The sequence below is a fragment of the Ptychodera flava genome, chromosome 5 (assembly GCF_041260155.1).
Source record: "Ptychodera flava strain L36383 chromosome 5, AS_Pfla_20210202, whole genome shotgun sequence".
Lineage (NCBI taxonomy): Eukaryota > Metazoa > Hemichordata > Enteropneusta > Ptychoderidae > Ptychodera > Ptychodera flava.
The window spans coordinates 25,735,039-25,751,469 of NC_091932.1; the positions used below are offsets into that span (position 1 = coordinate 25,735,039).

The following is a 16,431-nucleotide window of genomic DNA, read 5'->3' on the forward strand; positions in this document are numbered from 1 at the left end:
AGAGAGAGAGAGAGAGAGAGAGAGAGAGAGAGAAGTTTACCAATGCAACAAAGATGACAATGTGTAAAATTATGAGCTACTAATGTTAAAGTTAAGCAAAACTATCTGTCTTCAAACATTTCCTTCAATGCCGTCAAATCACAGTGAAAGTAGCTGCATACTGAAAAGTCCTCGTAAAATATTACATTTTCTGCCACTTAATAATTCCATTAAAATTTCCTATAATGGTAAAATATTCATAGTACAACATCTATTGCCATAGTTCACTTATTAGCACCATAGGGTCTATATAACACGCTTACAGTTTCTACGTATAAATATTAACCTTTCTCTTTTGACTCTAAATATTTGCATGTAGGATGGGTAACAATGTAATCGACGAAAAATAAAACTCGTGGAATCCCTCCAGTTCATGGAGACCCCCAGTCAGCTGCAAGAGGGATAACTGAAATACGTCACATAATTTTGCGCCCTCTAGAAAGTATCCGGTAGAGTACTTTTGTTTTTCTTTCGAAACCTGTATGCATTCGAAAAGCTCGGTGAAAACATCGCCGAATCACTACTAGTAGAGAACAACCTGATCAAAATTTTGACTAGTCTTTAAGGAAAATAATAATAAATATAAAGTACGTACACTAAATTTAATCTCAGTAATTGACCCGGAATGCATCCAGGTCAAGTCATGAAAATTATTGAGTACTTTCTTGAACAGAAGTACGATGTCAAGGACAAATTTCCAAGTATATTGATAGTGGCAGTGTCTATTCAATTTCGTTTTGTGTCTGTGTACACGTGCTTTCTGTGTTTCATCTGAAGATTACAGTTCTTTCTAATGATAGTTCAACAAGGTGTCTGACCCAACCATCCATTGTATACGTATCAGATGGAAGTTTTCACCGCTGATTAACGGGAAAAGTGTTCACAGCAATATCTGTAAATATTTGGAATACTGACGCTTTGATGGCAATACCATTTAGTAGCGGTACATGCTTGTATGTGGCGAGATTTCCTCCTAATTCACGCGTGGTGAAGTCAGAAAAACACCTCTTTAGTCTGCATAACAATTCTCGGCGCGTCGCTGAACTTCCCCTTGGTAGATTCTGACAGAGAGACTGTGCGCGTTCTGAACACGGGCAGATCATCGTCTTCCTTCAGGCTCGGCCGGCAAGATTGAGAAGGCACGCTCTCCAGGCTTTGGGACAGATCGTCACGGTCTGAATCCAGATCATAAAAACCCGAATCGGCGACGGAAACGTTCGAGACGGAGCCGAACCTTTTGAGTTTCAAGCGATTGATGACAGAACGCAGGTCGAGGAATTGACGCATGAGTGACTTGTCTTGCTGTTTAAGCATTTTCTGAAATGAGAAAAGAAAACATAGCGTGCGATGAAAAATCTACGATTTACGGTTTAATTAACCCTCTGAGCGCCAAAGTCAATTTTTGTCACCTTTATAAAATGTGCTCCAGTCAATTTTTTTCAGATTTTTGCCAAAATTTTGGTGAAAAACTGTAGCCAATGAAATGTGATAACCATATGATCCAAAATTATCAAAAAATTACAGAAAAATTCTTAAAAATTGGTAAAATGTTGTGCTGAAATTTTGGTGGGAAAAATTACAGCCCTCAAAGGGTTAAGTACTTGAATAAGATAAATCGTTGCCAAGCTACGCTTGCGTAAATCTGCAAGCGGACTAGTCTAACAATGATAACGCAATATTGTCATCGACCCACGTTACACAGAGCATACATTCCGACAACAAAGTTCGAGTGAAATGAATGAATACCCAAGCAGCGCTTGAGAGCAATGTGTTTCGTTGTCACTGGTGTTGATGTAATGTGCATTAATCGGGATCGTACTTCGATGAGCTGACCCCTGACATGCATGTCTCAGTTCAGTCAACAATACCTTCAATGCCTGATTTGAACGGTAGTATTGGTATTGTATCTAGGTTCATTCATTCAGGTGTGCATGGATTGATTTTCAGCAATTGCAAGCATTTATGTTTCAAAAATCAACAATTATTGACACAATTTTTCTACGATTTGCAAAATTCACTTAATTCTGAACCTAACTTATAGTATAAATCTACTTTTCGGTTGGAGTTTTTTTGATTTTGTTTTGTTTTTGTTTTGTTTTTGTTTTTTTTTCTTTCAGCGATTGCAACTTACACAGAACTGTTTGATAGGTCGACACACCAGACCAAATAGGACATGGAACGGTGATATTTTTTTTTACTTTTTACTCACACCAGACCATTTTTTGCCATTGTTAAATTAAAACACTCGCAACTTATCAACATTTTACTGTACCACGGCTTCCATATGCATAATACAGTGTTGATATTTTATTTGATGTGTTTACACGTTGCAATCCCCGATTTCCCGTCACCATTATAGAACTCAGCTAAGGGTTACATTCCACACTAACAATTAGCTCAGTTTTCCTTATATAGCTCATATCGCTGCATGGGAGATTTATAACGCGCCGAATTCATTCGTATATACTAGGCTTGCTTTCCTGTAACGCATCACTACAAGTGGCATTGCTCTTTCATAGCGATGTTTAATTATATCTGAGGGTAATGTAGTGAAAGACGTAACAGCCAGGGTAGTTTCTCTAACTTTACTAACTTGGATGAATCGAGTAAGCTTTTTAATGTGACCCACGTGAACACCAAACACATATAGCTCTGGTCATTTGGGCAGTAAGCAGTATCTTCTAGACACTTGTCATATGTGAATTTTTAATAGTTTTCTCCATACAGAAAACAAGTCATGTATTATCTTTCAGATAACCACTCTCTTTGTTATCTACAGAAGAGTCTGGACGAGTTAGTTTGATAACACTCTTCAGAAACAATTAGCAATTGACAATCACTTGACGTATTCAGGAGATGCGAACCGTTGAAAGTGCAAGACTTAGAACTTGAGGCTTTCAGTAGACGGTAATTTCAAACTTTCAATCAGAAAGTGTATCCCACCTTTCTCAAATTAGCCGCACTGCCGCCGCTATACTAGGTATCATTTGTGAACCTGAGCTACATCACTTTGAAAGGAAGATGGTTTACCGGTTATTATCAAATTATTTATCCGTTGATAAAAAGTCGGCAATTGTACTCCCCCGTCTATAATTAGCGCAGCTTTGATTTGTTGCTGCGTTATCGATCGTACTATTGGATCTTCAGACAGCAGTTGACACCTTTGGAACTATTCCAGAACGGTTACATTAATTGACACCAGTAGGAATGCCTGTGACACCGAATTGTTACCGTGGTAGTCAGTTATTGCTGTCTTGTATGTCAAGTAAGGCAAATAAGCAAAAGAAGGGATTAAAGAAACGTTTGAACTCCTCTCAAGAAAAAACATAAAATGGTTGCTGTTCTGTTTTGAATCTTAATGGCCATCACATCGTAATTTAAATGATTTACAAAGGATATGACGCTTTAAGAAGAAGGGTTCACCAGCAGTGCAAGCTTTCTGTTCACGAAATCGCGCTTCTTTCGACTTTGTTCACTCATTTCTTCGCAACCTGGGCTGATTTTACATCGAATCCGTTTTTATGGAATCTAACGACCCTCGACGTGTGAGATTCTAACGAAATTGGCCAAGACACAAAAATTGTTCAATTGAACAATGGTGGGGAATATTGTCGGAGATCAGAGGTGTTTTCATATTGTTCAGAGTGGAGAAATATTCGCGCTGTTTTACAAAGACTACAAAGCTGACGTATAAACTCTAACGCTCTAATTAGTCTGTAACTCGTGATAAATTTGGTTGTGTATTCTGGTAAGATTATTGCGTCTGTGGTTTCCACACGACGTGTCAGCCCAACACCTTAACAGTCCGACATGGTATTCCGTGGATACCATGGCGGAAATAAATCCGCAGCTCTGCGAACGAGTTGAAAGCAGAACAACAACAAAATTTCATCCAGATTTATACTAACATCATGAGTGGGTATGCTTACACTCCAGACTATGGAGACATGATCATTTATCATTAGACGAACAATGTTAACTTGAACTATAGAGCAAACAGGCATAACTTAGAGCCTTCAAAACTGGGGGAAGTTTTTCGTTTGTTTGTTTGGGTTTTGTTTTTTCTGGTTTCACAATACCATCCATGTAAAACTTAAGCTTGATCACGGCAGGAGTTCCAAACAGCAAAACAGCAGCAGAGTGTAGTGTCGTAGAAATCGCCTGAGAATTATCACTATGATATTTTACGATAATTCTGTTTTTCCACCACACAGTTTCATCAGATGCCTTTCGACGTGTCTTGCTAGCCAAGGACATTCCAAATTCCTCGTCCACCTGGAGGCCAGATCTGACGAACAATTAATTTAAAACTTCATACCGCAAAAGCAGTGTACTGGAATACCACGTACACATACCTATACACCTGCCTGTGAGTGAGCGGTACTAGCCCCTCGCTTAGCTGTCACGTGCCTACGCATACGGTTGTGGTGGGTGCTTCGGACTTTTCACAGAAATTACGGATGTTGAAAAAAAACCGTAAAATAGCTTATAAAATAGTATCTATAAATTAAAAGGGTAGTACTGTCTTCGTCAAGTCAATTAGTGTGATTAGCCTTTCAGTTATGCCATAGATCTTTTCGCCGACGAGCACGACCATATGTTTGTTGTCCTACAGAGGCTTGGGCAACAAGCACACCCACAAGGGCGATGACTATGGCGATGTCATGGTAAAGTGGGTCATTATTCACACCTCTTTGGTTTCTTCGGTGAAATTTGTGGCTTGACACATATATTACACAGACGACCATGTTGTTGTCCTACAGACTGGAGGCTTGGGCAACGAGCACACCCACAAGGGCGATGACTGTGGCGATGTCATGGTAAAGTGGGTCATTATTCACACCTCTTTGGTTTCTTCAGTGAAATTTGTGGCTTGACACATATATTACACAGACGACCATGTTGTTGTCCTACAGACTGGAGGCTTGGGCAACGAGCACACCCACAAGGGCGATGACTGTGGCGATGTCGTGGTAAAATAGGTCATTATTCAAACCTATTTCTTCGGTGAAATTTATGGCTTGACACATATATTACAGACGCCTTTTCTCAGATTTCACACGGCGGGAGCTGTTCTCATGCACGCCCTCAGATGGTGAAACCACTTCAACCAAAGAAACAACGCCACGCATACGAGTTTTTTTTCCACTAAAAAGCAACGTAAACCCTTTGAACATCAACAGCGTTGATTGAGGCACCATTATCATATCCACACTAAAACCATTTGCGTCAAGAGTATACCATAATAAGTACCACTGATTTGTTTTAATGCGTATGAATATGTTGCTATTGCAAACTAGGGAGGATCAAGTATGTGTGGAGATAAAGCTTAACAGCCGGGTACTGTTTCAACGTGTCATTTTTATCGGTGACGTACACAATTGCATATTACACAAAAAAATGTCCGATGGTGTAGCTATTTTAAATCATGACCATACGTGGAATTTTGACGCTTAATCATTTGTGCGTTTCTTTTAGCCATAAACAAGCTTTTAATTTTACATTCGTTTCGGAAATGTTACTATTGTAATATCTAAAGTAAAGTAACGCCTACAAAAAAGTGAAACAGAAACACACTTAGCTTATCTCACTGACCAGACACTGTATGTAATAACTCATCACAGTACCCTACATACTAGTTTTAAAACCTTCAAAGGAGGGGGAATAGGGATTTTTTATTATGATATGACTCACATGAGAATGAAAGAACAGGAAACAGGCGACTGAGTATGACTAAAAAACATGGTGAAATTTAGCGAGTACAACTATACAGTGACAGACACAAACTTGTTCCACAGTCTGTACAAAAGATACATTTTTATGTTTTCTCCATAGCAGACAAAGTTTTACAATATGGGTCAATTTGGACAACTGTGGTGCCGATTGTACACTGCCATTCAACCATACCAGACTTTGGGGTAAAGTTGTCATGAATACAATATTTCAGCTCGAATTAATGAAGTTCAATAAACAGTTTTCAGAAAGAAAAAAATATCGTAAAGTTTTCAATCACTATTACGCAACAGCAAGATTGCAATATGATTATCGACAAGGACTACATATTTTAGATTGAATTTCCTTTCTCTCGAAGAAAACTTTAGGGAATCTAACGCCTATTTAAATCCGACATTCATTAACATTCTTGCGGCTGTGGTGCTAAGTATTCTGAAAGTCAAGAATATAGTGAAAAAGCGCACCCTGTCACTTATTGCGGATTGTACAGTGCAATACAACCATGTTTCGAACTTGAAATATCACGGGTGCCCGTGATAGAAATGGACAGGGTCGCTAAATTTGGACCGAATTTTCGTCAAGCTTATAATATTTGATTGATCAACAAGATGCATAAAAGTGTTCCACGTATGACAGACTGAAAAGAGTAAGAATTAAAAGACACGATTCCAAATAACTATATGAGAAACATTAACTGATTAATCTTTTGCTTCCTTTACGACAAAAGCTTATAATTAGTAGAAGATGCATCGCGAATAGACATTGAAACATAGCACAACAACTTTCTCTTTTTTTCTTGATGTAAAAATGTTAAAGAAATGGCAACTTCTCTTTCTTACTAAAGCCGTCTCACACTTTCATGTACTCTATAAGTGGTCACACCTGACCTTCGAGTCGAATAAAATTTGACCTCTGACCTCTTCTACCCGGTACACAAACTTACGAATCATAACGTTCCCACTCGGCGTATGGAGATTTTATATTTTCTAGGGTAGGGCTGTCGTGTAAATAAATATAGATTTTTGTGAAATGACAGACAAGGGAAACAATGGCATTTTATGATATGTTGTCATCGTGACAATAAACGCCCCGAACATGTGATCGACATATTTCTATCTGCAGATGTTATCGCATAATTCACGCACGTAAGCCATATCTGTGGTCAGCGCCCAAAACGACTCCAGAGAAGCTGTTAATGTCCAAAAAAGTCATCAGGTTCCACCGTTGCTCTGAAGAAGTGAGGTATCCCTAGTGTTTGATCCCTTGTAATAATACAAACTGCAAACTGGACTCTGAACCCGGGCTCTGAACTCGATATTTTAACTGGCATATTATCATATTTACTCAAATGTGCCGTTGATACAGGTGGATAAGGTTTAGCTCTCCTGATGGTGATCCGGTCAAATGTGGACAACGCATTAACTGTAGATTACGACTCGGCAAAAGAATGGCTTAGAAAATCAAAACCTTGATTTTCATTTCCCATGATTTGCGCTTTAGAAAACTTTTTCTGTCAGTATTTACGCCAAGTTCGCCTTTACATCAATGCCTTAAAAAGCCGATAATTTAACTATATACTGGAGGTCTGGACAACGTTAACGTGCATATCACTATGTTACTATGACTTATATGACGATCCATCCGATCAATATCGCTTTTGAACCCTGATTCAAATAGTGACGTATTACTGCCATTGCATCATGGACGTTCCCTTGACACATTGTTCGACCCCCGCCCCCCCCCCCAATAAACTCTTGTGTATAATCTTGAGACACAGGCGTTCGCTGTCTGTGTGTATACAGCAGAGAACCACACTTGAGTCCCTGTGGCCTGTGTTCCCAAGAAACGAGTGCAAAGATTTGAACTTGAAGATAAAGTCAATATTTCGAACGATCCGTGGTAAACAGATGAGGTTGTTTTTTCTGTTTCTATCACCATTTCCACCGACGAAACGTTCACTGTTAGAAAAAATGTGATGTATTCTGTAACGTGGCCTGAGTTTACGAGTGTACTGAACTCTATGGCGATTATTTCGGTCGATTAGACACCGAAATGGGTCGTTCGCTATTTGCCCCGACAAAAAAATTTAACTGTCCATTAATACCACACAGTCATTTTAAGAGCACCACTATGGTTACTGTCATGCCCGATCAGCAAAGCGGAATTTGTGGCGCGTGTGGACCTTGTATCCGAGAAAAATAAACTTATCATCGCTATGATGACAGACAGAGAAGAAAGACTGGCATTGTTTTGGGGGACAAAACATAATTCGCAATGCAAAAGTGTTGCTTACTATTTGATCTTTGACCCAGCTCAACTTGGCTTCCATTTCGGCTTCTTTTTCCTTCCACGACTGAGTTGAGTTGGATTCGGTCACCGTGTCCTTGAGACGGTCTCCAGACGGATGGCAACATCTTCTTGACATTCAAGTCCGCTCGGCATTGAACTCGTGTTGAGCTCAGGTACTCCAGCAGGGCACGCCTCCACTTCTGTTGACGGTTCTGTCACACCGTCGTCATAGGCTGAATATCCAGCCTCAAGGTAATCCGTGTGCAGCATATTATTTCTCCGTTCACAATCTCCGCTTATGTCTGCACCTTCGACGCTCATCATCTACAGAGCACATCAGGGCAAGTCTTCGATGTCGACCAAACGTCAAAACAAGAGTAGCAAGCGATATTGTCAACGATACAAACAGAAGTATGTCAAATATGTTTACCGGACGCACACCAAAGGCCGAAAAAAGTTCAGTACATAACTGCAGGAGATGCGGCGTTTTTGTGCACGTCACACAACGTCCTCCCGTCGTTTGGAAGAAGCTCACAGTGTCTATCCGAAAAGCATTATGTCTGAATACGAAGTCACTAATCCGGTCTTGTTATGCCTGAACGGATCCGTACCATGGCCACCTTGTATAACCTTGTGAGAACCGAACGGGAACTGTCCAAAATACTGCATTATTCGAAATACCTGTTGCCCAGGTGGGACCAACCGACTTCCGTTTAGGGATGTCCGACCTTATACTAAATCACGGAACAGTAAACAGTATTGTAAGAGTCTGGTAGAAAGGAGAAATACGAGAGCAGTGATTAATGGATAACATTTTTTTTACGATTGGAGGGAATTTCGTTCCTTTTTTTCCTTCTTTCATTCTTCTTCCAAGGCTTTGCATAAAAGTTAGTCTCACCTCGGAACATTCCATGAACATGGTCTCGTCCAGGATAGATAGCAATAGAGTGTGACGTCATGAACTTTAAGCCCTGCCGGGTTGGACAGTATACACTTCTGTTAGATTCTTTGTATGTCAGAGGTCAAACTGATATTTTCGCCATATCTCACTTATCGCCTGTATATAAATTGTTCTGCAGTGACCCATGTCTCGCTTGATATCTGTTGCACTATGTTAATGATCTAAAATTGGTAAAGTACAGGCAAGGGTCCGAAGTGACAAATTTGGCAACCAAAACTTAATTTCCGAACGGCTGTGTATTCTCAGTTATCTTTGTGGCAAGTTCTGGTAGGCATTAGAGTGAATCTACGGTCACTAATGTATTAATTGCAGGTGTAATGATAATATGTATTTATGGTAACATAAGCGTGACCCCGAGGTATGCGAGTCATTCCGCACGTATTGCAAGTCAGGCAAGTGCACTAATATTCATATTTATATTATGAGCTATTTGAAATCTTTTACGAAGACGAGTCTATTTATTTCTTTCTTGGTATTATTTCAAAATTATCGTATTTGTTTTTCCCGTTGCCCCGAATGTTGAAGGAGAATGGTTCTGCGGATGCGAGACAGTTCGTTGCTCTTTTCTACGTCACGCCTCATGCCCCTCTCTTTTCCTTCAATATTCCGTCAAACGATCCACTACTGTGGTGCTATTAATGTGAAGTGTTGATTCTCAATAATAAACTAGATAGCTTCTGTGCGGAATTTGTCTTCGTCTTCTTTCTTGACTCACACGGTTCTTCACGATCATTTTCACGCAGCCGTAAACGCTCACACATTAACTAATGTGGTTTAGGTATGCAAATTCGACAATAATAACCCTATTGTCAAAAGTTGTTTTTCTTTTGCTTCGTGACGAACATTCTTATCATTCTTGCACCACTCTGCCGCACAAAAAATTAGTGTCGGATCCCATGGACATTTTATGGGTCTCTTTTTGAAAGCTGGACGCATTCCTGAACAGTATTGGAAATATCTGTCTTATACTGCTACATGAAACTAACACAATATACGAAAACAACAATACATATATTTAGATTCCTATTCTGTATCATCCATGTACAGAATGGCGCATGAGTGCACTAGCGCGAACTTAACGTCTATTATTACTATTCAGTGTATTTCTGAGAGTTTCTCCGAACAGCACACTTGTAACAAATACTGTACATTTATGATGGCTGATTACTTTCGAACGCCTCAGCTTTATTTTACCAGTAACCTCTATTTTGAAGACGTGTCTTTTCACCCTCCTTGAGGGTCATCGTAAGTGCAGTTGTGTTTGGTCATATGTCCTTTCATGGTCCTTTGGAAAGGATTATAATGAATACAGTGCAACGATTAGATTTAAAGTCCCGTTTGCTTATTTCATTTTCATCGACAATCGCCCAAAATTTATATATTCACTATCCTCTTCGGTTGCTCCTTTTGAATAGACAAATTCTTGTTTTGTACTAAAGCAAGACTACAGACATTCTTTTCGATAACAAAGAACAGAGGTAAAATGACAGCGTGAAATACCGATAAAAAGTTGGTCAATTGTTTTTTTACAAGTTTGTAGAACATTCTCTCCCCCCTCCTCTTTCCTTGTACCCTCTCTCTCTCTCTCTCTCTCTCTCTCTCTCTCTCTCTCTCTCTCTCTCCTCTCTCTCTCTCTCTCTCATATTTATGCCTGGTGCAGTCAGTTCATGAACATGGAAAGGACAGGCAAGGTCAATCTAAACATGAGAGCTGCGTAGTATGAATCGCATCACCTGTATATATTGATGTCAGTGGCTGAACACAATAATACAATTTACACAAACTGAACAGTGGTTCAATGTGCGTTAGTTAAATGCTTGCCCTTTGTGCCGCAAGAGTTTGCGTTACCGGGCGGCTGCATCTAGCAATGCCATGACCCCTTGACATTCTCAGCAAAGTGTCAAAGGTCAAGCGAAGTGTATTGCCGCAATAGTGATATCGGAGAGTGTGTGCTATGCGCACGTAAAACATTTTGACCAACTTTATTAGAAATACTTTCGCTCTGTCATTTCCTATTCCGTTTTCGATTATTAGGCTCGCACAGACGTGGATGAACTCGTGATAAGAACGGGTTTAATAATATTATTGTACTTTGTGCGAGTTTTCTAGTCAGTAAGTTACATATGAACTGTGTGTGTCTGTGTAGATGAGGATGTGAGCGCCCTCAAATATTTACTATGGTGTAATGATGTTGTCAGTATTGTGTGCGCACGAACCTCAGTACTCTATGTGAACGCTACTTAATTACTCCTTGTCTTTGCCTTGTTGGGTTTTATTATCGTAACTTCTACGGTGATCATTTCAGTCATTTTGGATTTGAGGCTTAGAGTGAACTGTTAGGGACTGGTCAGTTTCTTCGGCCTGGGGGGGGGGGCGGTGGATTCAGGGGGGGTCACCCTGTTTTTGACTTTGGTGATAGGGGGGGTCACCATGTTTTTGAAATGCCCAATAGGGGGGTCAGTGTGTTTTTGAATTTTGACACAGGCTCATCATTGCCTAAAATGCTAGTGTCAGCCACAAAATTCATCATTCAGTTGTATTTTTCGGCGCGCCCTTCGGGCGCGTAACTTTAATAATCAGTCATATTTTTCAGCACGCCCAACTTTAACATATCAAGCATACATACATTAGAGATATCTGTATGTTCAATATTTTTCAGCGTGCTCTTCAAGCTCATTACTTTAATATATCATACATCTTTTAGCATGCCCTTCAGGTGCATGACTTTAATATACAAGGCATATATATCAGAGATATCAGGATGTTTCATATTTTTTGGCGCGCCCTTCGGGCGCCATACTTTCAGAGATATCTTGATGTTTGCTAAGTGAAAGTGTACCATTATGAAATCTGCATTTCATATGAAAGGATGACAAATTCCTGATACTTTTCTGTTCTCTCTGTGAGAATTCAGTATGAGAAAGCAACATGGACAACTATTTAACAATACATATTTGATACAGTGACTTATTTTAGAGATAGAAAAATGACAAGATATCTTTCCTTCTCATTGATGCAATTATTTTCCTTTGTTTCATAGGTTTTCTGTAGAAAGATGCTTTTTATGAACAAAATAACAGTTAAAAAAGGCAGTTTTTGTCATTATTAGCTGTGCTTTTATGGTTTCAATGTTACACAAGAAAAGGTCCTCTCAGACACTGTACACATCAGATTTGGCTAAAAAAGCTCTCTATGGCTCCTCAGTAGATTTAATTGGATGATTGGCAAGTCTTAACACCCATTAAAGTTTTTGATTCACTGCTTTTTCCTCTTTGATATTAATGATTGACATCCATTTCTGTACAACAGCTCAGGACATCTGGTTAAGCAGAGAAAGTGTGAAATACATTCACAGCTCATTCAAAATACAGCTCATTCAAAATGTACTGTATTTAAACTTTAAGATTGACACTTTGAAATTCCTATCTTACAACTGGCATGTCAACAATTTCACTAAAATATAGAATGACTATTTAAAATATAAATATATGTAAAATGTAAAATTATATATATATATATATATATATATATATATATATATATATATATATATATATATATATATATAATTTATGTCCATCTTTTGTTTTACCTTTGTCGCGCCCGGGGAGGGGGGGTCACCCTGTTTTAGAAATTTGGAATAGGGGGGGTCACCCTGTTTTCAAAATTTGGAATAGGGGGGGTCAGCCACTTTTTGACGTCGGCAAAAAATAATCCACCGGCCCCCCCCCCCCCCAGGCCAAAGAAACTGACCAGTCCCCTTACCATGGCTTGATTAACTCAGCCATGATCTTTCGTTGCTCAGTGGTCAATTTGGCACGTGCTATGTACGATGTTTTCTACTTCACATGGACGTGGGCAAGACTTGTTGGCTTTTGTTTACCGTACCAGTGTATTGTTCAAAGTGTGATGATATGTGTCCGATAAAGCTATGCTGTGGGAATATAGAACTTTGATGGCAGATACGTCCACAATCAACATGAAGCACCACATCTATATTCCATTACTCAGTGACTTTAAGTAGATCGGAGTAGAAAGTGTTGGTCTGAAAAGCAACCACAAAAGTACGAAAGATGAAAAATGTTAAAAAATGTAATTAAATCACCCAGTAACAGATATATCCCAGTTTGGTGCAAAGGAGGCTTTATTAACAATCTACTACTACAAAACTAATAATCTACTGCCCCCTGTTAAAAACAATACAGAAATAGCAGGTAAAGGCAGAGAACAAGAACAAAAGAGAGCTCAAAGTATCTCAAAACGTCATTATTACAGAGGGTGGGTGGGAGGGCAGAAAACACCCGCTGCTAAGCTGTGACAAAACAGAGTGAACGAAAAGGCGGCAAGCCATGTGGTGATGTTAAGAACAAAGCTGGTTGGTTTCAAGTGGTCATGTGACCATATGAGATGGCGCGATTTAAATACCGCTTAAAGAGCTAGTACTTAAAACACCGCTCAAAGAGCTAGTACTTAAATCACACAGTCAAAGATATATCCAAGTTTTGTGCAAAGGAGGCTTTATTAACAATCTACTACACAACTAAACTAACAATCTACTGCCCCCTGTTAAAAGCAATACAGGAATAGCAGGTAAAGGCAGAGAACAAGTACAAAAGAGAGCTCAAAGTATCTCAAAACGTCATTATTACAGAGGGTGGGGGAGTGAAAAACACCAGCAGCCTCAGCTATGACAAAACAGTGTGAAAAAAGGCGGCAAGTCATGAGGTCGTGTTGAAAACAAAGCTGATTGGTTGCAAGTGGTCATGTGACCATCTGAGCTAGTGCGATTTAAACACCGCTCAAAGAGCTAGTACTTTAATTACAGGAATAAGCTCAAAGATCTGGCAACATTTTTACCTTCAAGGTAAGTCTCACGGGGCTTGAAATTGAAAAAAAAACCATCAGCTTTGTTTGTAGTCATACGAGCAAAGTAAGAAGTAATTATCAATGAAGACAGATGGCAGTTCAGTTTCATTACCATAATGTTAAATAGCGATCTCAGTTCCATTAACAACAAACCGATTAGAATTTCGCTTGTTCCAAATTATGTTTTTCACATAGGAAGTTATATAGTAAATGATTCTGACGTTGCACCCATTATCATTATCACGAATTCCCGCTATTGCAACGATTTTGATGTCGATTTTGTTGTTGAAATTGTTTCTGACAAAATAAAAACTCTTGCAAAATTTCCTTTCCGAATTTTCACTTAAGTGAAGTGTGTTCCAGGTTTCATCTGAGCCACAAGTGTAATATTTCCACCGCTGATATTAAGGTAGTATGCACCTTGAAAGCAAAAGACTTAAACTTTCGCTCAAATTGTCCTCAAGGAATCTTTCAACCATTCAATTTCAAAATTAAGAATAAAAATCAGGGATCACCGTGCAAATTTTGGTATTAGAGAGACAAATTACCTAAGATTTATCAATATTTGAAATTCAAAATGGCCGCCCTCCCTAGGTTAACTCTATGGAGAAAAATTAAATTTTCCACTTTCAAAAAAATAAGTCGGTTAAAGTTTTTCTTACTCAAAGATCTTCAAAATGAACCCCCACAAGTGGTTCATCTGAAAAGAATTATAAAGGTTTTAGAGTCCAAATACCTGTCTTAGCCAGCTTCCTGTGATTCGGCCTCTGTGAAATATCTTCCAATTTAAACCCACGATTCTTATCGAATTGACTGTATCAACCACGGCATTCCCCCCTCCTCTTCGTATTTCCGGTACCAATTATATATTGTCCAAAACTTTTCTCCCCTCCAACTGAAAACAGAGACATTTCTTCCCCGCCCACAGTAAATATCGATTTTTTTCTCCCCGCCCGCTGATTGGATTTTAAATTTGCCCGCCTGCTGAAAAACTGCGTAAGAACGCCTTTTTGAACGGACAGCTTTGTTTGCGGCACCTGAATTGAAACGGTTGAATAAAGAAGTTAAGTGTTGTGTATTAGCGACGAGGGCAAGGTTCGTCCCACTTTTGAGACAATTTCACCTTTGACCTATAAACTAATCTGCACTATGAGTTGCTACTCAGTGAACGTAGGCTTAAAAAAGTACATCCCCAGCGGCGGACCGATCTTCACGGAAGTGCTGCTAGCTGATTTACTTTTTTGCCATATATAAAGCTTTTTCCTGTCATCAAGGTGTATGGGATAATAAGTAAGGGAAGAAGTAAGTGAATGAACAGCATAAGAATGAGGCACATAGATAAAACGATGAGGACGGCAGATAGGCAGACGAACAGACAAACAGACAGATATATGGCTATTTCATAATTATTGGTTTATTCATGACCCAAATTTAACTCAGATGGTCAAATAAATTTAATACACTGCACACATGGAAGCAATTTGCAAATCTCAAAACAATCCAAAAGAAAATATGGAAATATTACAAAAAAGACTGAACAATTACAAAAAGAGAAAGCGCCCAAAGTCTTCTGAGTGGGCAAGAGTTCTTGACCCCAACATAGAAGTTGACACGGGAAAGCTGAAAGAAAGCTGATCTATCAATACACAGACAAGGAGTTGAAAGAGGCGGTAAAATGCATTTGCTATAGATTGACATGGTTTTGTCGCCATTTGAAAAAGAATTTATATCATTATAATTTACATCTGTTTTCAATTTTTATTTCGATTGGGAAATTACTTCAAAAGTATACGACATCACATGAATTGCAATTTGAATTTGTTAATCGTTTTTGAGTATTTATTTGGAGGTTAACGATACCGGGTATCTTTCGTTCTGAGTTCAATTTTTTCACGATCACTTCATTTAACCGATTTCACGGTACTGGTATCAAGTTTGAAATGGAGATTAATTTACTCTTTGTTTATGATTTGAATACTTATTGTTTTGATTTGAATTTCGCCAGCACTCTCAGGCTAGACTTTCAGTTCAAGTCTTTGATTTGTGAACATTATAGTAACATTTTGGTAACGCGATGATTTGAGTGCTGTTTTCATATGAAACGGGTGAGTGGGGTTAGCGCAATACAGTTTCACCCGAAATCATATAATCAGGTAGTCACTACTGCGCAGACTCAAAGGTAACGTGTTCGTTCACAAGGAAAACCTGACCCGGACTGCCAATTCCACTTGGTTTGTATGAAATAGAAGAGATATAAGAAAAAAACTGTTGCAAATGATTTCATTTTTTTAAATTCACTGACTTGATCAAAGTGTACTTCCAGGCTTCCGTTCGACTCTAAACCTAATGTGATTCTAGAGAATCATCTGTCAGTTCAAAATATGTCATTTCTACAAAATACACGCCAACGTTTAAAAATAGCACCTCAAGTGATATTGTGCATATTGTCACTTATCTTTCAGAAGCCAGACCAACCAATCTGATTATTTTTTTCCCTGAGACTCTGTTCATTTTTGATAAATGTTGGTACGCTATCATTTGCA

At 38.9% G+C, this 16,431-nt stretch overlaps 1 long non-coding RNA gene across 1 annotated transcript; it reads right to left on the bottom strand.

Annotated features, from left to right (window-relative positions):
- Positions 1-106: 106 nt before the first annotated feature.
- LOC139133381 (uncharacterized) lies at positions 107-8,755 on the bottom strand. The gene is made up of 2 exons (XR_011552580.1): positions 8,066-8,755; positions 107-1,356 (listed from the first exon to the last, which is right to left on the bottom strand). It is a non-coding gene; the product is annotated as an uncharacterized lncRNA (long non-coding RNA).
- Positions 8,756-16,431: the final 7,676 nt, after the last annotated feature.